This window comes from Pogona vitticeps, chromosome 2 (assembly GCF_051106095.1).
Source record: "Pogona vitticeps strain Pit_001003342236 chromosome 2, PviZW2.1, whole genome shotgun sequence".
NCBI classification, from domain to species: Eukaryota; Metazoa; Chordata; class Lepidosauria; order Squamata; family Agamidae; genus Pogona; species Pogona vitticeps.
Window position 1 is genome coordinate 160,818,809 of NC_135784.1, and position 26,289 is coordinate 160,845,097.

Sequence of the window (26,289 nt, forward strand, 5' to 3'; positions counted from 1 at the left end):
CGGGGCCTATAAGGCCATCAAGTCCAGCCCCTGCTCAGTGCAGGAATACAAATCAAAGCAGGCCTGACCGATGGTTGCCCAATTTTCTCTTGAATGCCTCCACTACTGGAGCACTCACCACCTCCTGAGGTAATTGGTTCTACTGTTGTACCGCTCTAACAGTTTTTTCCTGATATTCAGCTTAAATCTGGCTTCCTGTAACTTGAGCCCATTATTATGTGTCCTGCACTCGGGGATGATCAAGAACAGATCCTGTGCTTCTGCTGCATTATTACCTTTCAAGTATTTGAAAAGTGCCTCAGTCTGGTTCTCTCTGGCCTTTTAAAAACCTCAATGGATATCTTCCTCTATCTTTTTACGATTCCATTACCCTTTCCACCCAGACCGTATTCAGGTGCTTCCTTCATCTAGAGACTCGCTATGCTTTGAGGGGAGTGATAAGCCCTCTCCAAATAAGAGGCTCCTTCTCGCACGTACATTCTACAAATAGAATCCTGACAAACTGGAGTTCCTGCTCATATGGAGAGCCTACACAACATACTTCACTGATTCATAAGAGGTACTGAACAGATAAAGTAACATTTATTAATTGTAATATTCCTAAAGAGACTTTCAATTAATCTTCCTCTAAACATCCAACATACATCAATAGGTAAGGGAGTTCAATGGGCATGAAAAAACAAGATCTTGAAGTCCAAGGTAATTTTCACATATAGTATGAAAAAGTATATATTTACTGTTGTAGTAAAACATAATTTATAGTCAAACATTGGACTAATGCAATGTTGGTTCACATTGTGAGATATTTAGAAACATCTAATTTAAATGGCTCAGTTTTTCAATTTGCTTGTTTTTACCCTTGCTGACTGCCATCTGAAGAGACAATTAATTTTCCTTTTTAATTTTCTTGCTGAAAAATATGGCCCTCAAAAGTGTGCAATTCCTGTATGAAAAGATTCTCAGTATTAAATACTGTATAGAATTATTCTGTTCCATTTAATAATTATTTGTGTGGTCCACTTCCAATTACTTTCATTCTTTTGAAATTTACAGACAGAATGCAGCTTTGTGACAGAATAACGAAATGTTAAACTTCATATTCTCTTGTTGCTTAGCACAGTAAGGTCACAGTTAGAGCAGAGCTATTAAATCTGTGGGGATTTGTTGAGTCAACTCCTCCTCCTTCCACTGGTTCAGTGGGTGTGCTTCAGTTGTGACCGATTATATAAAGCAACAGGATTTCAGCCTGAAAATAATAAGGGTGTTGTGGAACACTTAAAAACTATACTTGTTTTCCATTTAAAAACATTGTAAATAAAAAAGTTGAGCTATGGCATGAAAATCAGAAATGAAGAGACTTATCATGTTCTTATGAAATAGTTCCATATCTACCTCCCACAGATTAAATTGAAGCTCTTTTGATTTGTGTATAGAACTGAAGCTTTACCTCACTAATATCTTCTGGGTTCTGAACTTCTGTAGCACCATGTTCCCAACCCGCTCTGTGTGTAAGAGTTTAAAACTACTGGAACTATTCTGATTAATTTCAATCCTGAATTGTGGGATTTAAACTTTGGACTCATATGTAGTGAACAATGTATTGTAGGTAAAACTGTAGATTTTAGGAACATATTGGAACTGAAACGTGCAGTCCCAAAGGCTTTCATGTTAAAAACTGATGACAACGGGTGGAGAAGGACTGCAGAAGTGGGATTTTCACTAAGATACATACACCCTGTCCTTTGTCCATCTAACAAGCCTATTCAGACCAGGGGGAAGTGAAACCAACATGGAGGATATATCAAGGAACTCCTACCAACTCTCCTCAGACTTAAGAAGCTACTTAGTTGAATAGTGAAACATTTCAACCTAATAGGAAAGAGGTCCAGTTGCCATGACTCAACTTCCAGATACCCTCACCTCGGTGACTGAGAATCTTCACAGAAATCCAGAGGTTTTTGGGTAGGTTCTACTCCCCACCCCCTCTTCCTTCTTGATCTTAAAGTCTTAAAGATTTGCCTCAGTTTCCATTTGGAATAAATTCTTTCTAGGTTCAGACAAAGATCCCCTTCTCTGCCTGTCTCGATATAGAAGGCTCTCTGCAAGACAGTAGGATGGATAAAAATCAGGTTTTAGGTAGATCCACCTGCAGTGGCCCCGATGGTGATTAAAAAAAAAAGATTCTTACTTCATATACAGGGATCTGAGGAAGGCCAACTATAAATCTTGTTTTCAAACTCCAGGGTATTGAGAGGAGATAAAAGGTGAGTATCTGGGTTACGAAGTAATGCTAAGCATTTCGTTGTCAAATTCCTGGGTACTTCAGCTGCTGTAGTTTGAAGGAGGAGGAGGAGGAGGAGGAGGAGGAAAAAGACGAGCAGTGGCACAGAGGCAGTTGGGACTCGCCAGGACAAGTGGGCAAGTGCCACCCAAGGGTTGCTACTAAAAAATAGCTACACTCTCCCCTAACCCATAGTTGAAGAGAAGATTTAACAGTTGGTGCAGGATTGGATTACCTGCCATTCCTCTCTCCCTGTTCCCTCTGTTTAGAGAATAAGAAATGAGTCTATCATGTATCTGACAGGACGTTTCTTTCTGCCAAGTCTTGCTAATTCATCATGCTCTTCCCTCGAGAACAGGGGTCCCACGGACTATTAGGACTAACTAAAATATTGCATCTATTTATATATCCAAGCAGAAAAGACAAAGTTGCCAACCAGCCAGTCTGTTGAGGCACCCAAGATTCCGCCCCCCCCCCCCCAAATTCCCTGGGGATTTGTTTGCTAGAAACCAATTTAGAGATGACATATACTGTACAAGTGTGTCTCAGCAGAGCAGGCCGGAATACAAACAGAGCCACCTCTAAATATTTTGCTGCCTGAGGCAAATAACAACAGGACCTACTGGACAGGCAAATAGGCTTTTAATTCAGCACTGTCCAAGCAGAAAGAGTGTCCTTGGCCGTGTGCTTAGAAGACACAGGACAGATTGCATTATTCTTCACATTTACTGTTACCACTGCCCTTCCCCATCAACTGCCAGTTGGGGAAACCGCATCATTCTGCCCAAAGTTAGTCTGCTTAAGTAGGCTTAAATTCAAATATTTCCTGGGAACAGCAAGGAATTAGTATTAACAAATGGGGCCTAAATAAGAGACTGTCTTTCCCTTTATTTTAGCCATAATGATTAAGGACAATACTAACCAGGATTAGATCTGTAGACAAGATCTGTTACAGATCTGCATACTATGGTTAGTGCGTTAACTCGTGGTTAAGCTTTAGGAAATATAGCTACCCACCTTGGTTAAGATCTCAGTATGAACACTGGGTGCTGTCAGGAGAGAACTTTGGAAATAATGGCCTGTTACCTTAACTTCCTGCTGAGCCTTTAAGAGGCATGCTGTATTACTGTTCTCTGAGCACTTCTGATGTCCTCAGAAAGGGAATAAGAGAGCCTATTCTTGAAGCAGGAAAAATAGTGGGGGCTTTTGCTGAGATTTTAAAAAGTACATACAGTACTATTGCCATACACATTTAAGGAGTTTGGGATTAAATCTTCCTTACATGTAACTGGCAGTGCTTTAAAAAATAATTAGGTACTATTTTTTCCTCAGTATACACACAGCACCAAAGGCTGCTTATAACACTGATTTAAAAACACACCCATATCAAGGCTATAACAGCTCTTTAGTAAAATAGCAAGCAAGATAGCAAGTACTATAATTTAAAACAGTGGAGCAAGGCAAAAGCAGAGCAATTTAAGATTGAATACATGCGACGTTAACAGTGAAGTACACCCCTGAACTCCATTTTCTTTTTACTCTTAAATAAGTATGTAGAGGACTAAAACAAAATAGGCCAAGCCATAGGGACTAACTGGAAATAAATAAATAAATAAATAAATAAATAAATAAATAAATAAATAAATAAATAAATATAATAGCAAGCTAGCTAGCTAGCTAGCTAGCTAGCTAGCTAGCTAGATAGATAGATAGATCCTGTTTGTAAGGGAAGAATTAAGTGAAAGTATTAGCTGGGAGAAGATGTAACCCTCTACCTCCACCTGGATTTGGATTGTGGTTCCACATACAGTACTTATTCCAGATTTTTTAAAAAAAGAATAAGTAAATTTAGCTGCATGTAGTGGCCTAAACCCAATCTAAATTTAGAATCTTAGGTCTTAGTTTGACAACTGCAGAGCTGGAAGGGACCCTGTGGATCATCAAGTCCAGCCCCTGTCAAAGAGGCACAAGTGGGGAATTGAACTTCTAACCATACCTAAACCATGGAGCTATGAAAAGCTATGAATAAGTCACCATTCCCAGGCTATACATTTAATGTAGCAATGCTGTTCAGCCCTCAGTCTCCAGATAAACTTTACTGCCCTAAGATTTTCCTGGGCAAGCCAGATCAGTAGTGCACCCTGGCATCTCTTCCTGGAGAGTCTTCCATAAGGTGGAGGCTATACAGAGCCTGGCCATCTACACTCACACCCACTGCCACAGAGTACTGTATGTACAACATGGGAAGGTACCCCCCCCAAACCCTTTAGAGTTTTAATGGTAGTCAGTCCCCTGGACCTTGAAACGACCTTAAATAAAACAGGTGGCCAATGGCATGCTCCATGCAATTTGCACCTCTTCCCCTGCAAAAATAAGCAAGGAGCAAAATTCGACGGTATATGCCTTTTTCTCAAAAGTGATCCCATGAAGAACAAATGGTAATTGTCCAAGAGAGATAAATGCAGGGCTGATGACTTTAGTATTTCCCTTGCTGGAGACACTGATAGAGGCCAAAATCCTATCAGAGACAAACAGCTGCTGCTGGCTGAGTGGCTTGAGTTGATAAACAAGCATTTTTCAACCTACTGCCACATAAGGAGTAAAGAGCAGCAGGCTGTAAACATGGACTGTGCATTTAGTGCAACCCCTTAAACAGCTCTGTCGTACTATCTCACAGTTATCCTAAAAACACTTTCATCTTGTCTTGATTTTAAAATTACTGGTTATGCTGGTATCTTCTGACTCATCAAAATGTTTGATAAACTGAAGTCGCCTTGAGAACATGTGATGTGCTAGACCACAGATAAACAAGTTGGTGCTTTCTGATATGACCCCCGGGGTTCAGAACAAGAGGAATGAGAGTCTGCTGTGGCCACAGGGGTGATGAGCTTTGAAGCTCAAATTAATGCTGCAGTCAAGACTCCATTCTTTCCTGCCCTTCTCTCTTAAAGAAGATGGTGACCAGGGGCAGCATTAAGCAACATGTTTATTACCTGCTAAAGTTTTTAAAGTAGGGACGTGGTGGCGCTGCGGGCTAAACCGCAGAAGCCTGTGCTGCAGGGTCAGAAGACCAGCAGTCGTAAGATCGAATACACGCGATGGAGTGAGCTCCCGTCGCTTGTCCCAGCTCCCGCCAACCTAGCGGTTCGAAAGCATGCAAATGCAAGTAGATAATTAGGGACCACCTTGGTGGGAAGGTAACAGCGTTCCGTGTCTAAGTCGCACTGGCCATGTGACCACGGAAGATTGTCTTCGGACAAAACGCTGGCCCTATGGCTTGGAAACGGGGATGAGCACCGCCCCCTAGGGTCGAACACAACTGGACAAAAATTGTCAAGGGGAACCTTTACCTTTACCTGAAGTTTTTAAAAGTTTGGTGAAATAAACAAATACAGTATTAAAGACACCACAGAAGAAAGAGTATGCCCTTTTCCAAATCTGCCTGTTCTTGAAAACCTAATTTTGGAAGAAAAATTAAACTGGCAAGATAGGGCAACATTTCTACCTCTTAGGAACTGAATTCTTTCACTAGCCCTGATGGAAGAACAACTGCTTAAAACAAAAAACAACCAATAAAGGGTCTATGGCGCCTTTAAGACTAAGAAGTTTTATTAGGCAGAAACCTTTGTGGACTGCAACCCACCTAATCAGATGCGGTGCCTCTGGAAATGCTCATCCTTCAGCTATCACCAATGGCCACCATTCCAGCAAGCTGTGGCAGACTGTACTTCCAGATTGGGGGGGGGCGGAGCTACTAAAGTTAACAGTGAAAAGGCACTGTCTGGCTATTCTCTCCTTCCTGCCTTCATAAACCTTCTGTGGTAAAGCAAAAGATAGACAGGCCATAAAAATGGGTCGTGGTGGAGGAGAAGGAATATGAGGGGAAACCCCATTGCTCAAACTGGGTGATGTTGTGATAAGAAGCCTCACCTGGAACTATTAATGAGAAGAAGCAAGGCTGCCTAGACCAGCCCTGATGAAGGTTCTTCCCTCAGATCTTGCCTGCAGCAGCCTTTCTAGTAGTAGACGACTGGAGAGGAGGAGGAAGCAAAGCCACCTCACCAGTCCTGCTGGCAGATTCCTTGTTTGGCTGCCTCTTTCTTCTCCATCCCTTCTTCTTGCACTCTATGCGTTGTTATAAGTTTCCAGACAGAAGCTGTCTAGTTTCTATTGACTATACCGTACATGGTTCCAGGAGCCTTTAAAACGAATCCTGCTGTTGTTACATGACATAAAGTCACATCCAGTTTATGGTGACGCTAAAAAGATTTTCAAGATATAGGAGATCTTTAAGGAGGGGTCTTCCCACCGCCAGGACTCACGGCATTTTCCACAGCTGAGCAGAAGTCCAAGCCCAGGTCTCCTGAGACGTAGTCCACCTCTGAATCCGCTCCGCCACTCTCGCCCTTAAATTAATACAAACCAGCCAGCCCCTAGTTTGGACTGCTTTTTAACAGAAACTCAAAAGATGGGGTGCTGCTGGCGTACATTTTAAAGGAAGCTATGTCACAGAAGAAACAGTGACTCCAGAGAATAAGGGGTGGGGAAACATGTGACCCTCCAGATGTTCTTGGGCTTTAACTCCATTTCCCCTCACCATTAGTTACAGTGGGGAGGCTGTAATAGGAGCTGCAGTTTTTCCCTATTGTGTCCCAAAAAAAGTGAGGGAGGCGCACATACCCAAAACCTTTTGCCTTCCAAACAAATATGTTACTTTTCACCAAGGAAAGCCTTGAAGACTCCTTTGTTTTCTTTAGCCTTTCCTTGATTGTTTTATTGGACTATTTTCAGTTATTTGCAACTGAGCTTAAGGATCAGATGACCCTTAAATCAAACACATATTTCTTCTTCTCTCTGTTACTCCTGCAGGCATGCAAATCTTTCTGGGCTAGTTTCCTGAGGCAGCAGACATGCAAACAAAGATATGTTATCTCCCAGCAGACCAAAACAAAAACAAGCTAATCTGCCAACCTGATTGAGGTAAGCTTGTGTTAGAACAGAGGTTCTTAACCTTTTTTAGTGTTCGGCACCCCACTGAATTGCACCCCCTTGATAAATGTGTTACAATTTATTTTTTTGAAATGTACATTTATTACAAAACAATTTATTTGCTCAAAAATAGATATATGTGTATTACATAAAATTAAAATAATGTCTCAAATTTTAGTGTCTAATTTACTGTTGATTGTATTCTTGAAGGCTTTCGTGGCCAGGATCAGATGGTTGTTGTAGGTTTTTTGGGCTGTTTGGCCGTGTTGTGGAAGTTTTTCTTCCTAACATTTCGCCAGTCTCTGTGGCCGGCATCTTCAGAGGGCAGGAGCTAGAACTCTGTGTTCTGTTTGTTTTCCTCTAAAGAGGCTGTCCACAGAGACTGGCGAAACATTAGGAAGAAAAACCTCCAGAATATGGCCAAACAGCCCGAAAAACTACAACAACCATTACTGTTGTTTATTCATAATAATATTTTGAAAGTGGGGTTCCTTTTTCAAAAGAACTATGCATATGTCATCACTTGCATTTAAGTGATTTCTGGTTTTCGTTTTTATGTGCAAAAGTGATGAACCTCCCATTTCACACAGATAGGTGATAGCAAATGGTAGAAGTGCCTGCAATGCTGCCTTTGTCAGTTGTAGAAATGGTTCTAACTGAGCACACCAGAATTGTCTAATTACTCAAATTTCATGACTACATGCCTGTATTTCAATAAGATCATATTTTATTAAATTACTGTTGTCTACAGAATTAAAGTAAAAAAGAAGTGGATCCAGTATCCATCTCTGCTCTTTACCAGTGGAAAAATATCCAAGAAAAGATGCACTCATGTGAGGCCCCCGTATAGGAGGCCTATGTAGGAGTGTCGTTGCTCCCGTCGTGGACCCAAATTACCCAAACCTCACCCCCTCCTTCTCCACCCCGTTGCGAGGATAAGCAGGTTGATACTGAGGGATTAGGAGTGATACCGGAAGAACCGGGAACCCAAGAGATTGGGATAGATACCCGAGACTTAACTCAGGTGCTGAAGGAGTTAACCCTGACACCAAAGGGGGAGAAGATTTCGGCGGGAAAAGGGAGGGAGGAGATAGAGGCTGCCGCCGGGGATATAAGGGGGATGCGGGAAGAGATCCCAGGCGGCTGGGAATGGATCTGGGTGGAAGATCTGTGGACCGGCAAGTGGGAGCAGGTGAGGGTGCCTCATGAGGAGGCGGAGAGAAGAAGGTGGCAAGGTTTGAGACCCCGACCATCCTATTGGGGGGAAACTGAAGCTGAGGACTGGAGACGTAAGTTGTGAGAGGAGAGACAGGCGGTGTTGACGGAGACACAAAGGAAAAAGGCATGGCATATGGAGGAATTGCGGAAGATGGGGGTCTACCCGGACCCTGGTTGGAGGGTCCCGGAGAAGAATCGTCCTGGTGGGGCTGGAGCGGCGATGAAGAAACCCTTCCCTTGATTCTGCCCAACGACGGTATCCCCGAAGGCGGAGGACCAGTGAAGGATATAACTGGTCCTTGGACAGTGGAAGACACTAACCCCTTTTTGGGAAGCTTGTGGACAACCTTGCGCCCCAGACTGGAGGCGCAAGAGAAGTTGAAAGAAGTTAAGCAAACTGTTCCTGTTAACGTTAATGTTCCCATAAATACTGAACCTGTTGAATTGTTTAACTCGTCTCAGCCTTTATTGAGTGTGACTGACCCTCCCCTAAATGAACCCTCACAACTCGGTTGTTGGAAACATATTACAAGTTCAGGTAAAATTGTGATTTTCTCATTTTCCAGAATGATTTTATCAAGCATGAGAAAGTTTGCAAAATGACCATTTTAAATGCAATGTATCCAAATTTTTAGTTTTTCAATAAAAGCATGTAATTTTTCAATAGGTGTTACTATTTCCTTACCATATCCTTGCATTTATATATTTAATTAATTCTGCAGGAGTATACCAGATACCTTGCAGTTGTGGCCAGGTATATATTGGAACCACAAAATGAAGCATCCACACCAGAATCAAAGAACATGAGAGACACTGCAGACTAAAACAACCAGAAACATCTGCAGTAGTTGAACATGCCCTAAAACAAACTGGACATGAAATTCTATTTCAAAATACTGAAATACTGGACAACACCAGCAATCATTATATCAGACTGCACAGGGAAGCCATTGAAATCCACAAGCACCAGCAGAATTTCAACAAAAAGAGGAAAGTGTGAAGCTCAACAAAACTTGGCTCCCAGATCTCAAAAATACAGCGTGCAAAAGGTCAACAAACTCTACCCAGCCACAAGGACAGGGGATCACTACACACAAAAGACCAGCTAATGACACCCATCAACCACAGTGACAGATAATCTCTTATCCTTAGCACAACAATACACCCACAACACTAATCACCCATCTACAGAAAAATACAAAAGCCTATCTCACAGCCATAAATACAGTGGTGTCTCGCATTATGATGTTAATTCGTTCCAGCGAAATCGCTGTAGAACGAAAACGTCGTAATGCGAAAATAAAAAACCCATTGAGACGCATTAAAACCTGTTTAATGTGTTCCAATGGGCTAAAAACTCACTGTCCAGTGAAGATCGTCGTTTTGTGAAGAATCGGTTCCAGAAGCAGGGAACCGATCATCGCAAAGCGAAAAAAGCCTATTCAGACCATTGTTTTGCGATCGCAAAAACGTTGTCATAATGCGGTTTTGTTGTAATGCAGGGCAATTGTAAAGCGGGGTACGACTGTACTGCACTCCCAAGCCAACTACACCAGAGCACAGAGGGCTGTCCTCTGAAGATGCCAGCCACAGAGACTGGTGAAACGTTAGGAAGAACAACCTTCAGAACACGGTCAAAGAGCCCGAAAAACCCACAACAACCATTTGGTCATAGTGTTTGCCAGTACGTAGGTTATTCACATCAACCGTGAGTACATAGTACAATCGAGCCAAATGTATATAGAGATAACTTTAAATTTAATATTATAAATCTAGGAGCTTTAATAAAACTGTTACCATTCACATCACTATAAATTCTTTCTTGCACCCCCAGGGGTGCACACACACCTGGTTAAGAACCATTGTGTTAGAATAACTAGATCATTTTTTCCTTTGAAGGGTGCACTGCTTCTAGACCTGTAAATCCTCTCTTGGCTACTGAGGCCCTTAGCTTTTCCTTATTGCCTAGGCTAGATGTTTGCTAGTAGCCAGGTTACAAGCCATGATGGGGATGTATAATCTCCAGGACTAAAAGGAAGGTACTTCCAAATGGGAGAGGCAGGGGAGGGGTATCAGGAGACAGCTATCTAGTTGTCTCATGTGCTCCCAGAGGCATCTGGTGGGGCCACTGTGAGATGCAGGAAGCTGGACTAGATGGGCCGTTGGCCTGATCCAGCAGGGCTCTTTTTATGTTCTTATGGCAGATGCTTACTCATTGATTATTGTGTTAGATTTTACTATGTAGCCTACATTAGATAGGGATTCCGTCCCAACAAACTAGTAAGCAATCTAAGAAATAGACTTATACCAAGAAATAATCAGAATAATAATATTTCCTGAAACACTGACTTAAAACTAATTACAGGTCCTAAAGGAGAAATTAAATCCATTTTTCCAAAGAGGTACGCATTGTCACTCTCACAGAAAAAATCTTATGACATATTTAAGAGTGACGCATTTTAGTTGGCATAAGCTTTAATGAGCTGCAGCCCACTTTCTCAGAAGCAATCAATGCAAAACAGATGTTTTGTTACAAAAACAAAAGAGGAGTCATGCTGGGCTGTGAGTAAAAGCAAAAGCCCACAGTTGGGAAATTATTTTATTAAGACTAGACAAGCTGCCACAAAAGTATGCAGTCTTTTATCTGGAGGAGCCTTGTGGTGCTGTGGTTAAAATGCAGTACTGCCGCCTAACGTCCGCTCATGGCTTGGGTTCAATCCCAGGTAGCTGGCTCAAGATTCACTCAGCCTTCTGCAGTCAATAAATTGAGCACCTAGCTTGCCGGGGGGGGGGGGAGAATGAATAACCTACATAATTAAATTGCAAGCTGCCCAGAGAGTGATTTAAGCCAGTGGTCCCCAATCTTTTTAGGTCTGTGGACTGGCTGAGCCTCTGAGGAAGGTGGGGCACCCCCTGGGCGTGCACATGCTCTTGGGCCCATGCACTCTCTCTCTCTCTCTCTCTCTCGGGCGCATGTGCAAAGTGGTGGGGGAGCACACGCGTGTCTGCCAGAACCAGCGTGAGCGCTCCCCCAGCCCTTTACGCATGCACAGGAGCACCTGCATGCCCACCCGCGTGCCTGCCCACCCCTTCGTGCAGGCACTCAGGCGCATGCGTGAAGGGGTGGGGGAGCGCTCACGCTGGCACTGGCACGCATGGACGTGCACAAAGCAGCTGTGGGGAGGGGGGGGTGAGAGATCTGTTTCCGCGGCCTGGTCCAGCTCAGGCCACGGACCGGCACCGGGTCGCAGACCTAGGGTTGACAACCTCTGATTTAAGCACTATGGGGTGGTTCCTAAGCGGCATGCTTGGCTTTTTTCTTTTACAGTACTTGATGAGACAAAAAGCAGCAGATAGCAAGAAACTTTAAAAGACCAAAATTTAGGCCAGCTATTGTGACGATCAGAACTATGGCTGCAGCTAAACTCATGTTTGAAGATGGGGAGAACAGTTGGAAATAATTACTCATATATGTGTTGGTACACTCCAGCCCCACCCATACTTGGATTAAGAACAGCCGCACTGGCCAGGGCCACTTTTCATTTCCATAGATAAAAAGCTGGCTGGAATTTGGGTGGGTCTATTCAGGGTCTTAAGTGAAACACACAAGTTCCTGACATGCTAACAGAGCAGAAGCACAGACTTAGAAGGTGGTCTTCTTACTACTTCAGTTTCAAATCCCTACCATCAATTACATCTCCTTCCCTACCCTAACTAAGACTGTTTTCATTTCATACTGAACCTTTATGAGTTCTAAATCATACAGTACTTTAGTTCTGCAGACAGTTGTCTTGGAATTGAGACATGCTATACAGATTAAGATGGGAACAAGAAATTGAGGTTAGCTCAGTGATATTGATGTTTCAAGGCGTGATACACATCTAATTAGATTTAAAAGCAAATAGTGCCAGTTGCCATGTTACCCAGCTGTCCATCTTAAAAATCTTAAAACCAGCCAGTAAATCAGTGAATGCAGATCCTCAGTCCATAGGATAGCCATCTGACATATCATGCTAAGAAGTTATATCTGTGCATGCACATACATGGATAGAGGTCTACTGTAAAATTAATAAAAATGCAGTTTTCCCCGACATCCTCAGACCTTCTCTTCTACAGTTCGAAGAAATTATATTTATAGGCATTACATTGATTCAGGCTGCAGCTACACTGGCTGAAGAATCCACTTTTTTTCTTTATGCTTTCTTGTATCAGATCATGTCACATTTTTTGTGTTGATCTCTCCATCCTCATGGGAAAGCCTCATTTAATCCTGGTTGTTTAGTCATGCTTAAAATCAGACTGAACATCTCTGACTGGTTGGACAATCCCAGGACAATCCTCTGCCCTCCTTGTCATTACCTGCTTGTCCTGAATTTATATGTGTTTCAAAGCATTTTTGGTGCAACTGGTACTGGATTTCCTCCTTCCCCTCCCCCAGTTTATTCTAAGTAGCATAACACTACATGAATGTATTTTAATTAATTTTTATTTTATTTTTTACAACTCCATCTGATCTCCCCAGCTCAAAGAATAGCCGGTATGTTCAGCAACTACATGATGCAGCACTGTAGTTTAATGACAATAAAATAAAATAAACTGAACTGCACTGAAAAACAACCTCTTGATGGGTGTTCAAAATGAAACAAATGTTGGCCAAAAAAGCAGGCTTCCCCTGCACTTACGTTGTGTAGTTGTTTCTTAAAAAACCAATTGGAACCAACAACCACCCTCAGCAAAAGATCCAGAGTTAATAGTAAAGAGATAAAAGGGCAGTCCTCTAATGAATAACGAAGAGTGTAATCAGATAGAGAAATAGCTCACATTTTGGACTGCTTGCTAAGTGCTCTACTGCATTCTGTTTTCCAGTGATCACTGAATGTATTTGCACTCTAGCTTGAACCCAATCTGTGCCCAAGCTGGACTTTTTTGGTCCAGTTATAGGGCTACAACTACTGTACCTGGGCAGGAGCAATTCCCTGGCAGATGGAAGAGCCGCTTTAAGGGCGATCACTCCCTAAAAAGCAACCCTTTCTGGTGCCCTTCCTGCCATCTGATCACACTCTAATTCAAAAACAGGAAGAGCCAGGATGGGAATGCACACACTGACACTATTTATAACTGATTTCTGTTTTGGGACCAGTGTTAGTTCATTTTCATATATGATTTAAAATTGTCTACACAAGTTCGTTATAAAGTAGTTGTTACAGTTTCTGGGTGTCTGTTAACTGGGCAGCCTTCTCAGCAAATTTAAGAAAAGTACAGCTAGGAAAGTATGCTAGCTCTTTTGTTATATTTGATATAATAATATATTCTTTTTGAAGCAACACATTACATTCTGCACAGTCAGCTTGTCCATAACAGTGTCTCTAAAGGGTGTGGTATTCTCTCCAAAATCCAACTGCTGCTATTTTTCAGCCTTGAAATCTACTGCTGTCTTAAGCTGAACCACCCAATATCTTATTTTATTTATTTATTTCTTAAATTTATACCCCGCCCCTCTAGCCATGTCTACTCGGGGCAGCTTACAACAAGCTGAAACACCCAATATCTAGTTCTTAACAGTTTTATTAACCTTATCTTTCCCCCAGATTTCATTAGCTAGGTATTTCTCTTGTTTAAAATAAATATAAGCAACCCTATGGGAATTGTCAAAACCAAAGAAGTAGTCAAAACCAAAGAAGTAAAAGCAAGCCTCACATTTGGAATATGACAAAATTGGAGAAATACACATTCTTAGCTACTTAGAATTCGGGCATAGGGAATAAATGTGAAAGCTAAAATATGCTGAAACATGACAGCCAGCTTAGTTTTCAAAGTTTGGATCCACCACTTCCTTTCAAGTTTTGATACAGCCTCCAAGGGAAAGCCTGTTTTGCATACATTTCTAGACTCTAAAGACAGAAACCCATTTACTAACATTTGTAAGGCATGACTTTCGTAAGCTTCATGACTAATTAAAATTAGGTAACCATCCACAAGTTCTAATTTGTTTCAAGCTATTTTTAAATCAGTATGACACATACCATATGGCCTTATCTAAACTATGATAAATAAAGCTGTCACCTTTCTGAAGCAGTACATGTGATGTTGATTACACAGAAGATTCCACATAGGAAATTGTGAGATCATAAGAATGCCACACAGATTCTGGGAAATACATTCTTAGATTTATGTCCCAATTCATTTTTAGCACACAAATTGTACATTACATAACTTTTAAAGAAAGCCAGGGGGATGTGACATTTTTTTCCAAGCTACTTTCAAATTCCATTGGAGGAGTAAGATTTTAAATAAAACACTGAAATCATACAATCATACACTGCTCAATAACAATCACATTATATCATAGAAACACTTAATATGAGTTGCTAACTAATCTAATAAAATGAAACAGACCAGCAGTCTGATTTTCTTTTTAATTTCATATACTGACTTATGTCCGGTGTTATGCCTGCAGCTCCACCTATGACAATAATTCCTGGTGAATATTTGCTGGCAATTTGGAAGGAACTATGCAACTTACTGGATGAGATTGTGATGCTCAGCATAAGAAAATTCATAGCTTTCAGTCCACTCCTTATCGCAAATAAAAAGCATCCGCCATGATTCTTCAGGATACATGCACCAAGACAGCACATGCCCAATGCCCATGTGAATTGCAGCAGGGAATCTATCTGCTGGCTAGGAATGGAGTAAACATTATGTACTTTCTCATGCTAAACAACAAGATTTCAACCATTATGTTGTAGGGTATTTTTAAATTAGGCAAGACTGGCATTCAGGATTAAGAGAAAACAAAAGCAAATTACATTATAATTCTACAAACTAAAAACATTCAGCAAACCTAATACCCAATAGACTTAATGGGGAAAGTCACTGTGAAGGAAGCATGTGATTAAAACCAGTATGAAGATGCTTTGCCAGTGTTATAGAATATTGGAAATGTGTCAAAACTTCAGTAAACACAATAAACAGTGGAAACCTATTACTTTCAATTGCCTTATGGAAAATGAGGGTTGCAGCCAACTGAATTCTGAAGAAAACACAAGGTCGCTTCAGAACATAGTTAAAAAGTATACTTGTGTGGAATAATGTGGGGCAGAGGGTGGAAAGAAGATACTAACGAATGTTATTTATCTTGCTCTCTTGGGGAAGAGAAAGAAACCCTTGTTTCACTTAAAACATTGAACTGTGGTGCACTAAATCTCCAACACAGTGCAAATTTGTGGGTAAAAAACCTGGGATTTATCTATTCCAACAGAACTGAAAACAGAAACAGCATATGGTAAAAAAATTAACCGTACACCTGATGCTGTTCTGATTATGCCCAAACACAGAATGGGCTGTGCCACATGATTGAGAGGCAAGAAGAGTTCTTCATTAGGGATAACTTGTCAATAATGAAAATATGCAGTGCAAATAAATGAAAGCTCAAAATCTGCAATTTGAAAGTACAACGTAGAATCAGAAGGTGTGCTCAAAAATAAGGCCTCTGGTTCATTCAGGAAGTCACATGAGAACTGCTTTGCTTATTTTGTTATCTTCATGAAATGCAAAAAGGGCGTAAGTGCATACTACATGCTGACCAAGCTTATCCTCAGCCAACATTATCCTTATGTCAACAATCATGTTGAACAAACCTTACTGGTCTTTAAAACAAATATCTCAGTGATCACAGGTTTTTCAACATCCATTGTTTGTGGCAACGTGGGATAACTGATCTGTAAGCAAATATTTTAGTGAAGAAAACGCATTGTAGCAAACATCAGGATGCACGAATCAAACCCTGGTTTCCTTTTGAGGAAGCAATTTACATTCATTACCATATTTCCATGTCAAAATGAGGTGTGTCGGGCAATGGGGCAAGTGGGAGTATGTGTGCACACTATCCTGTTCCTAGTCATGCCTTAGAATGTTTAAAAATACGGCACCGAATGTCATACAAGAAGACTTTGGCTCACATGGCAGCACATTCCCCATGTCTTTTCCTCACTTGTATCTTTAAAGATCCCTCAGCACTGCAAAGCAGATGAGCTGTTTCAGCAGGAGGTGGAGCAATTCCATCTGCTAACAACTCTGTCCACTAGCAGACGGACATTTGGGGACAACCCAACAACTCCTAAGCAAGAGGGAAAGATCACACTCATCAGAATGAGCAGGGAGGTAGGGCAGGACCCTATCTGCTGCCCCCAAATCAAACTATCAAAACATGTGAACAGACAAGATGACATTAAATTTATTACAGTATTTCCTATTGCAACTTTCATATCATTAATAAAACATTTAAAAGGCAGAGAGTGCAACTCTCAAAGGCAAAGCAAAGGAATATTCTTGTTATATAGCAGCTTGTTTACATCCTTGCCAATGGATGTAAACAGAGGAGAACCCTTAGAGTTCTGGGTTTGGTGTCATAACAGCAGGCTCATTTTTCTTCAGTCCCTTGGGTGGCACAGAGACACAAATATGATCTGTTTCTCTTAATTTATGACATGTCCCTAAAGCAGGAGAGTGGTTGGAAACAAATGCTTCCGCTCATTTTTGCCTGTGGCTGCCAAGTTAAGATGATTAGGGAAAACAACGATTTTCTTGAGAGGTACAGTATAGTAAATAACATCTTGCATTTATCTAAAACATCAATTATTCACCAAGGTCTAAATATAAATTGACACTAAGGTTTCTTTCTTCCTTTCTTTTAAAAAGATGGATATTCTCTGTGTTTTCCTTTGCAACTCTTCTGATATACAGTACCGGTAACTCCTTGGTTAACCATGTATAGTTTTCAGACTTCAAGTTGTATATTAACCCTCTCAGGAGGGGCCAGACCAGTGGACAGTCAAAGGCAAAGTTATTCTGTACTGCTTCTTTTTAGACTTTCACTCCAGTAGAAGGCCCCTTAGACAGAACAGCATGGCCTACACATAATATGGTTTGAGGGGTTGCACAATAAATAATACTTTAAAAGTAATGTGGATTTACAAATAAGACTTTGGCTGGCAGAAATGCAAACCAACAATTCAAGGCAAGCAAGAAAGAGATAGATATGACTGATAACACCACGACCCCGGCATTGTTGATTTGGAAATCATTTTACCATTTCATAATCCTTCCACTGCTGTTTTGTCTGGCAGACTGAAGGATGGATCCAGCAATCCACCCACTTACAATGACTCAGAAGGCTACACTTTGTAACATATAAAATAATGGAGACAATAACACAACCCCTTTATGTGCATAGAGCTCATAACTTTCACACTTCCCCTGAGCTCTTGCTCTAAGCAGTTTTCCAAGCTCACTTTCATTTCCATTTCAAAAAATGCCCTTCACGTCATTTCAGACGATGTCATGCAATTTGCCTCCTAACCAATATTTTTACACCCAAGCAAGTGGAAATATAATTTGACATTCTGAAGGAGCGGCCGCGTTGCTCCCTTGCAGACAAAAACGCGAAGCTTTGTGCTGCCTGAAAGACCAATGTGCTTTATTTGGCCCAAGCTGTCGCAAATTGACCCTCCTTTTTCAGATGCATCTAAGAAGCACCAAACAAAATGTGTTACCCAGTATCATTTTAGCTATGCCTGTTGGCATAAATAGCTACAGTGAACTGTTCCATGTTAAGAAGTGGGTTTGGACATTTTCCTACCACACAGAATCACACAACTAGTGTGTGATAGGAGATACCTAAATGGACTTCTTAACTTGTACCAATTCACGGCCAAATATTAACACTGGGGAGTTATGCTGAAGTAAATAAACCCTAGTATTCCAGCTATTATTCTTTAAGGCACTGCAAGACTTTCCGCTGAATTATTGTTGGGTGTAAAGCAGCTGCTACCTCTTTTCTTTCTTCTTCTTTATCTTTTACAGCCACTGTGCTACTCTTGATACATGCTTTGATATAGACAGAGATGTCAACTCTGCTTCCATTTCCCCCTGAAAAACAGAGTGAATAGAACTGGGTGCAGAACAGTTCAGTTTGGAAGACAGACTGTTTCTTGAGTTGGTTGACTGGGACTCATGCTATAAATGGCTAAATCTTTCCAAGAAGTATTTGGTCATATATCAAAGGTTCCTCCACAGGGGAAGAGTCACACAGTCTGAAAGACTGGTGCAGAGTAAGGTGTCCCTAAACAATTCATTACACTGGGCATGAGCACAGCTTACTTTGCAAAGGACAGGGCAAATTTATCTTTTCAGGTTACTCTGTAATATTTGAGTTGAGGGGAGACTAGCTACAGATTTAGTGCAATGCAATATATCATCCTTTGGGTTGAGACCATGCCCAGTTTCCTTTAAATGTGGTTTAACACCCAGTCACTTCACTCATTAGAACTCTGGTTACCAGGTCATCTCATTGTGTTTTTCTAATCAGATTCAACTAACTCATCTAAAAGAATGAGATGACAAAATACCGCAGAAGAGAAGCCTATTTGAGTCTTTGTAGGAAGGGACTAGCAAAGCCTGGAAAGCAGAGCCCCTCAAGATCAATGAGTCAACATCTATGAGCAAACGTGTATGTGATGAGGGACCATATTAACTCATGGGTACTGCCCACCTCATCACAGTAGAACAGGTGGTCAGAAAGGATTAGGGCATATTTTTCAAACCTTTTACTCTGCCTGAGGGTTGTTTTCTAACTTGTCACAGAACAGAAAACAGCCTTGGCCATAATGCCAGGAAGATGTGTGGGATTCCATGTAGCCTACTCCAGTTTACATGATAGTCCCATGATTAGACCTGCCTAATACACCACACAACTCAGTGGCATTAGGGATAGAGAGTTGTTATCCTGGAGCTAATAAATTCAAGGCTGCTCTGCCAGCTTTTGGGTAAGTCTTCTGTCATCATGGTTTTTGGCTTGTTAATGTCCAACAGCAGTCAAGCTTTGGCATTTTCTTCTTTTCACTTTCATCAGAGGTTGTTTCAAGTCATTGCTGCTTTCTGTCAGTTAAAATGGTGTCGTTTGCATATCTCAAATTATTAATGTTTCTTCCACCAATTTTCATTCCTTTTTCATGTGAATCTAGTCTGGTTTTCCATATGATATGTTCTGCATAGAGATTAAACAGATAACAAGATAAAATGCACCCTTGTCTGATACGTATGCATATAGGAAACTAATCTGTCTCTCCATATTCTGCCGTAACGGTAGTTTCCTGTCCACAATATAGGGTTACAGCAATTGTGGTATAATTTAAATGTCTATGTTACTTAAATTAACGTACCATCTCTGTGACTCGTATGTATGATCTCATTTGGAGATAACATCAAAAGATAAATTTTGCGAGGTCTTCAGTGGATGTGAGGCCCCGGCCAACTGGCTCTCCTAGTTCTCTCATGACTGACCCTGGTCAAAAGGAAGAACATTTTAAAGTGGATGGCCTGTTGCAACTTGGAAGGTGATCCCAAAGCTGTCAGTTCTTGTTAGGAGCAGAGCTATGTCTTGGGCTGGGGGTTCACAGCTGGTGGAAGCTCCCAGACAGCCCAGCTATGCAGTATTGTGGTTATCCTGATTCTAGGCCTTCTGGTTCTGTGACCAGAACGTTAGTTTCAACCCTCTAATTAATGAGAAAGCAAAGGCTTGGCAAAAGCCCAATTGAGGTTTCATCATCCGGAAGCAAAACTTGATCTAGCCATACTCCTAAGCTTCAAATAATGATTTTTCTGAGGAAGCACGATGTGATATTTCCAGACCTGGCAGCACACTCAAGCTTTACACCACCAGAAAATAGACTCGGGCAGCTTCCATGACGTCAAGCACCACTTCTGAAGGCTGCACAATATGTGATGGTTGGAAATCCCAAAATGGTAGCTGGAAGTTGTTTGGCACAGCACTACTTGGGTGATTGTGGAGTTAAGTTCATTTTTAATGTTAAGTTTAAAAGCTGGATCCTAATGGATTATTGAGGGCAGTGGTTCCCATTCGTTTTGGACTCACAGCTCCCCTGAATGGCAACAGTGGCAGCATAGCAGGAGGAGCAGTGTAGGGTGTGGGGCAGAACTGAAAGCAAAGAAGCCCAAAGGAGCCAGAACTGAAACTGGAATTTGGCAAGCTAGCAGTGCTAGCTTGCCAAAAAAAAATCCCAAAAAGAAGCTTCCACGTTGCTCCTGGCAGGCTTGCCATGGGGCACCACGAGGGCTGTAGGGCCAGCACTATGGTGCACACTTTGGTAATCCCTGATTTAGGGTAAACAGAGCGGTTCAGTAGAACCAACACTCACCCCTTTCCTCCTTGAGCAAATCCTTCTCTATTCCTCCTTCCCCAGGTCTGAATCCCTGCTGAATTGGAACTATTTCATATTATCTAGAAATCATTGGAGTTGAGTTGTAAGCACAGTTACATGGCTCCACTGTTGTTTGTTATTATGCAAAATATCAGAAACTGAGGCAACATAGCTCATCATCATCATCATCATCATCATCATCATCATAAGCACCACTGTCAAACTGAAGGGACCCTGTGGATCACTGAGTCTAGCACCTCTCAAGGAGGCAAAGTGGGGAACTGAATTCCCAACCTCTGGCTCCGTAGCCAGAGACCCTAAGCCACTGAGCTACGTATCTAGCAGCGAATCCCCAGCCTTCCGTCCTGAGTGATCCTCCACCTCACTCATTTTATCTGTGCCCCATCTGCTGGTCTGTGTCAGATATCAGACCATCATTCTGAATTTTTCATAGCTTGCCTCTTTGAGTGCCCAACACTTTGACAGCTCTATTGCAAAATGCTAAATATGGTATTCAAGCTATTTTCTCCAGAATCCTGATTAGTGTAATGTGCTCATGTATTGAACCAAGAAAAACTGCTGTCAGTGCCAGTTCTCATTTGGAACGTCATGATACAGCTGAAATGGGAGCTGTATCTGTTTGAATACACTGATCCTACCAAATACTGGATGTCTTCCCTGTTAGGCTAGGGACACTCTACCATGAAATGCAGCTGGTTCCATTAATTTGGTCCCCAAATTACCTATAACCATATTAGCCTTCTAGCAGTGAATGCAATGAAATTGTATTACTAAACTTATGTATTTTAATAGCAGTAGTGCTCTTGCTATACTCTCTTTCATTATGTGCAAGATGAAAAAGAATATTTCTGTCGATACCCACTACTTTATCAACCACCAACCGTTTCTCCAGTTACTAAAGAACTGTATTTACATATTACTGTAGGCATCACGCTAACAATGAATCTCAAGGAAAACAGAAAGCAAAGTCTAAATCTTTTAACATAATTTTGACTATATTATATAATGGCGCCATCAACCCTTGGAATGACTCAAAGCAGAAAGGTAAGAAACTGGTTCAACTAAGTATTCGTAAAAAAGGAAATCAGGGAATCAAACTGATTGTATGTTCTCTGTCTGGACTATAGCCTAGCTCTTCAGGAAATAAGATGGCCGTAATGCTATTCTGTTACACTAGTCAAAGATGTGAATGGGTCCTATCCAGTTCTGAATGGATATCTTTTATGGTGCAGCTGAGATTTTTGAGAGGCATCAGGAGTCATCATTCTGAAATAGGAGACTGGCGGAAGCGCATTAAATAAACTATTTCCCCAATGTGTCATTAAGGGTTTTTTCATCTTTAATCAATGTACAGAACAATTTTCTAAAAAAACCCCCACCAAAATAAAACATAATGCCTGCACAGGAAAAAACTCAATAACTATGGGCTAAATCTGATTTCAGATGCATCTGGAGAAGATAGACTGAAATAATAATAATAGAGCCGCAGAGCTGAAAGGGACCCTATGCGTCACCAAGGGCGGCCTTTGTCAAGGAAGCACAGTGAGGAACTGAACTCCCAGCCTCTGACTCTGCAGTGAAAGACCTAAACCACTGAGCTCTCCAGAAATGAATGGGATCCATTATTGTTTTTTGACCTGCTGAAACATATTCCTTATTCAGAACAGGTAAGGTAAAACACCCATCCCCAAAGACACAGGGACATTTGCTGAAGAACCAATACAGCCTTTCGGATACACATCTCTGACAGGTTTGGATACCTTCCCTTTTGAAGGACATCTCTGGAGGCTTAGAGCCTTTTGTAATATTTGAAACATACCAGATACACCACAGTTGGGGGAGTGGCAGAGCTAGGGAGGCACAGGAAGCTCCCTGACAGGCACACAACACACTAGAAGACCATAAACACTCTCCAAAAGGCCCATCAACACCTCAAGAAGCTGTCAGATTACAGGCTCCAAATTTACCCCTCTTTCTCTCTTAGTTAACTGACTCGGATTGCAACTGAGAGATATCTGTTTTTTGGATTTTACACCATCAAAGGCGTGAGCACCTGAGACTGTAGGATGTGTCCATTCAAGCACCCTTTCAGCATTCTCAAGCCAAAGCAACTGATATTTGCCCAGGCAAAAGAAGAAGAAGAGGAGCCCAAGGGGTGGGTTTGCTTGTATATTGCAAACCATGTGGCATCAAAGCTGGAACAGATGCAAGAGGTTTTAATGTGAAAATGGTTTGCAAAGGCACAAACGTTGCCCCTAAGGCTTCCAGCAGACTGTCTCGGAGAGAGAGATGAAGAAGATTCTTGACTGCTCAACACACTTTAATCTGACACAGATGTGATAGAAGTCATATTTCTTCCCCACTTTTGTTATTGTGAAGAAAGCTCTAATTTCTCTCCCCTCTACTGCTAGCAGCAGCAGACACTGTTGTTTTACGAACTCCACATTCCTTAAATTTTTATAATTCTTTGTGGAGCCTGCACCCCGGGTCGAGAAGTGTTGTTGGGAGTGCCGTCTTGCCCCAAGGCGAATGTAGGCACGCAAACAGCTCCTCCACCTTTTCCACCCAGATTGATTCACCAAGCTGTGGATACTTTGGACTTAGAACTGGGCATGAAAGGGTTATCCGTGGCTTCCCAGACACCTCCGGTTTGGGCGGGAAAAGGAGGAGAGAGGAGGAAGCCTGAGGAGGCAGCAGTAGGGGAATGGGTCAGTACCCCGAGAGATGTAATCCCGGGTGGATGGGAATGGGTGCCTATGCAGGACCCATGGACCGGTAACTGGGAGCGGGTCCGGATACCTAAGAAGGAGGCTGAGGAAAGGAGAAAGAGGGGAATGACCCCACATCTGTCATACTGGGGAGAAACCGAGACCCGTGAGTGGAGGCGTAAGTTGAGGGAGGAAGAGGAGAGAGTAGAGAAAGAAAGAAAGAGAGGAGAAGAAAGCATGGCATATGGAAGAACTGAGAAAGATGGGGTGCTACCTGGACCCTGGGAATCCCCGGATGATGGGAAATATATTCCCTAGGGATATGCAGGGGATGAAGAGATCACTTCATTACTGATGCCTGATCCAGATGACTTTGGGCCCGGAGAACCCTCACAGGTTCAGGCTGGTCCATGGGCTTCGAAGACAAGTAACCCATTTGTAGAAGACTGGTTGCCCCTGTCAGAGCCGTCGCTCACACAGGAGAAGTTTGTTCCCCATTGACTGGATGATTCTATACCCATTCCCCAGTTAATAAAAGAAGACAAGTTGTTTGATCATAAAGCGTCTCCTGGTTTATTTGGTTCGGGGGAGGTAAAGACTAGCGGACCTTCACATTCTTACAGACAAACATAATTAGAAATGCTGAAATACATAACTTTTAAGCAGTTAATCAAACTAAGACAAACCTATAGTTTTAATAATTTCATTCTATGCATGAAAAACAAGCTGCACACCTAAGCATCAGGAGATCTGCAAATCCCAAATTAGTTTACTGTAAATAAGAGATGCACGAGTTAGATCATTGTGTCAGAAATGCAAGGTATTCATACATATGTCATTAAACTTCTAAGAAACATACAGGCATATGTGAGGGCTCATTATTCTTCGCCTCCCCCGAACCAAATAAACTCAGAGACTCATTTAAACCAAACACTTTGTCTTCATTTATTAACGGGGGTAGGGGAATGGAAATGTCCATTAACTTGGGATCAAACTTCTCCTGAGGAAATAACGGTTCTCTCAGGGTTGCACCATCTTCAACAAACGGGTTGCTTGTCCTCGACACCCATGGACCGGCCTGAACCTGTGAGGGTTCTTCGGGTTCGAGATCATCTGTATCTTTCATCAATAATGGGGTTGTCTCTTCATACTCTGCAGATTCCCAGGGTATGTGGTTCTCTCCCTCGGTGTAACCCCAGGGTCCTGGCAGCCACCCGCATGTCATAAAAGTTATTTTTTTTTAACTAGGAAAAGTACATTTAATTTATAAACATACAGTTTTAAAGTGAAGACTGCCCATTTAAGCAGCTTCCTAAGCTTCTCTACAAAGACAGTAAAAAAATCTCAGAAATGTATGGATCTATTTGCATTAGGAAAGACTGAACAAAATTTTTAAAAGCACATTATTCTTTAATCTTTACTGATCAGTAATAGAGATATTATTTGAGCGGTGCTCTCCAGCTAGTAGGAACAGAATGTGTAGCACGTCAACACCAGATGCTTAAGAAAATAAAGACTGAGGAAATTATGTTCAGTATACTATAATAATAACCTTTGAAGTCAAAGAACCACAATAGCACATTCAGGACATTAGTTTGTGCAGTATATTCATTAATTAGACTTCCGGAGAACATTCTGAATAACTTAATTAAGAATGGAACTTGTGCCAATATTATTGTGGAAGAATCCACACATGGAACAGTCAAATGTTTTTTTTAATGAGATACAGAATATTTAACAGAAATACAGTGAATATAACAAACTCTCATTTCTTTGTTATGGAATTTCCTTTAAGCTATGAAGTTCAAAATTCAAATTCAGAGTTTGAAATTAATGTCTGAAATTCAGAAACTAAGGACATGATTGCAGTAACAGGGTAACAAATGGTAATTTATTATTTGAATTGCCACCAGTCTGTAGGCATTTGAATATATGGTACTGAGATAGAAAACGTTTAAACTGGTAAGTCTAATGCCTCTGAGGTAAACTGTTTGGTTTAACTCCCCTTCAGGCATTCATTTCCCAGGTGACTCATAATCAGGTGAAGGAAAAGGTGCATCTTCAGGCTCCATCTATACTGCCCTGGCCCTCGTGATTTTCACTCCCAGGATGGGGGTGCTCTGACTAGCATCACTCTTCCCTCCTGTCAAATAAGAGGGTTTTCCTTCCACTGCCTTTACACAAAAGTCATTTATTTGTCAGCATAACAGGTTGCTTGATGCTTTTTTTAAAAATGGGCATGCGTGTCTGTGTGTGGAACGCCTGAATGATTTTTTAAAAAAAATATTTTAAAAATATCAAAAGCAGAACTAGCATACAAACTAAAATAATGATTTACAGCTGTAGCCCATTTCAGTTGTATTCGCTTAAATTTTAACTAACAACATTTTTGATCTTTCCCATTTTCTTGTTAATTTTACACAGCAAAGGACCATCTCTAATGTAATGAGTTTATCTTCAGCTCCATCTTAATTCATCAAAAACAAGACAACTTTCAGACCAGATATTCTAATCAGTGAACACTGAACACTGAACTATAAGGTTTACAGATAGCTAGCAACAACTTTAAGTTACTCCAGTTAAATAGCATCAACTTGTAAGATGTACCCATGTGTGTACCCAGGCAGCTACTCTTTAAGGACAACTTTAAAAGGGGCAGGCCCACTCCTTTGGTTTGTAGTCTAATATAAGACAAGTTGCAGGTGACAATTGAGAAAGTGCTTTTTTTTGTTCACAACACAATATTGGTTGTAGATGCGTGCATAATTGTGTTTTGGACTACAACTCCAAAACATAAATGTGGTGTGTTGTACTATGAAACATAAAATGTGCAAACCTTTACTATCAAAAT

At 41.4% G+C, this 26,289-nt stretch overlaps 1 protein-coding gene and 1 long non-coding RNA gene across 4 annotated transcripts in view; one reads left to right on the plus strand and one right to left on the minus strand.

Moving 5' to 3' along the window:
* Window positions 1-26,289, minus strand: part of PITPNC1 (phosphatidylinositol transfer protein cytoplasmic 1) — a 188,933-nt gene that overhangs the window by 133,721 nt on the left and 28,923 nt on the right. The window lies entirely within an intron of this gene.
* On the plus strand, window positions 672-9,691 carry LOC144586403 (uncharacterized). The gene is made up of 2 exons (XR_013541211.1): window positions 672-1,962; window positions 7,151-9,691. It is a non-coding gene; the product is annotated as an uncharacterized LOC144586403 (long non-coding RNA).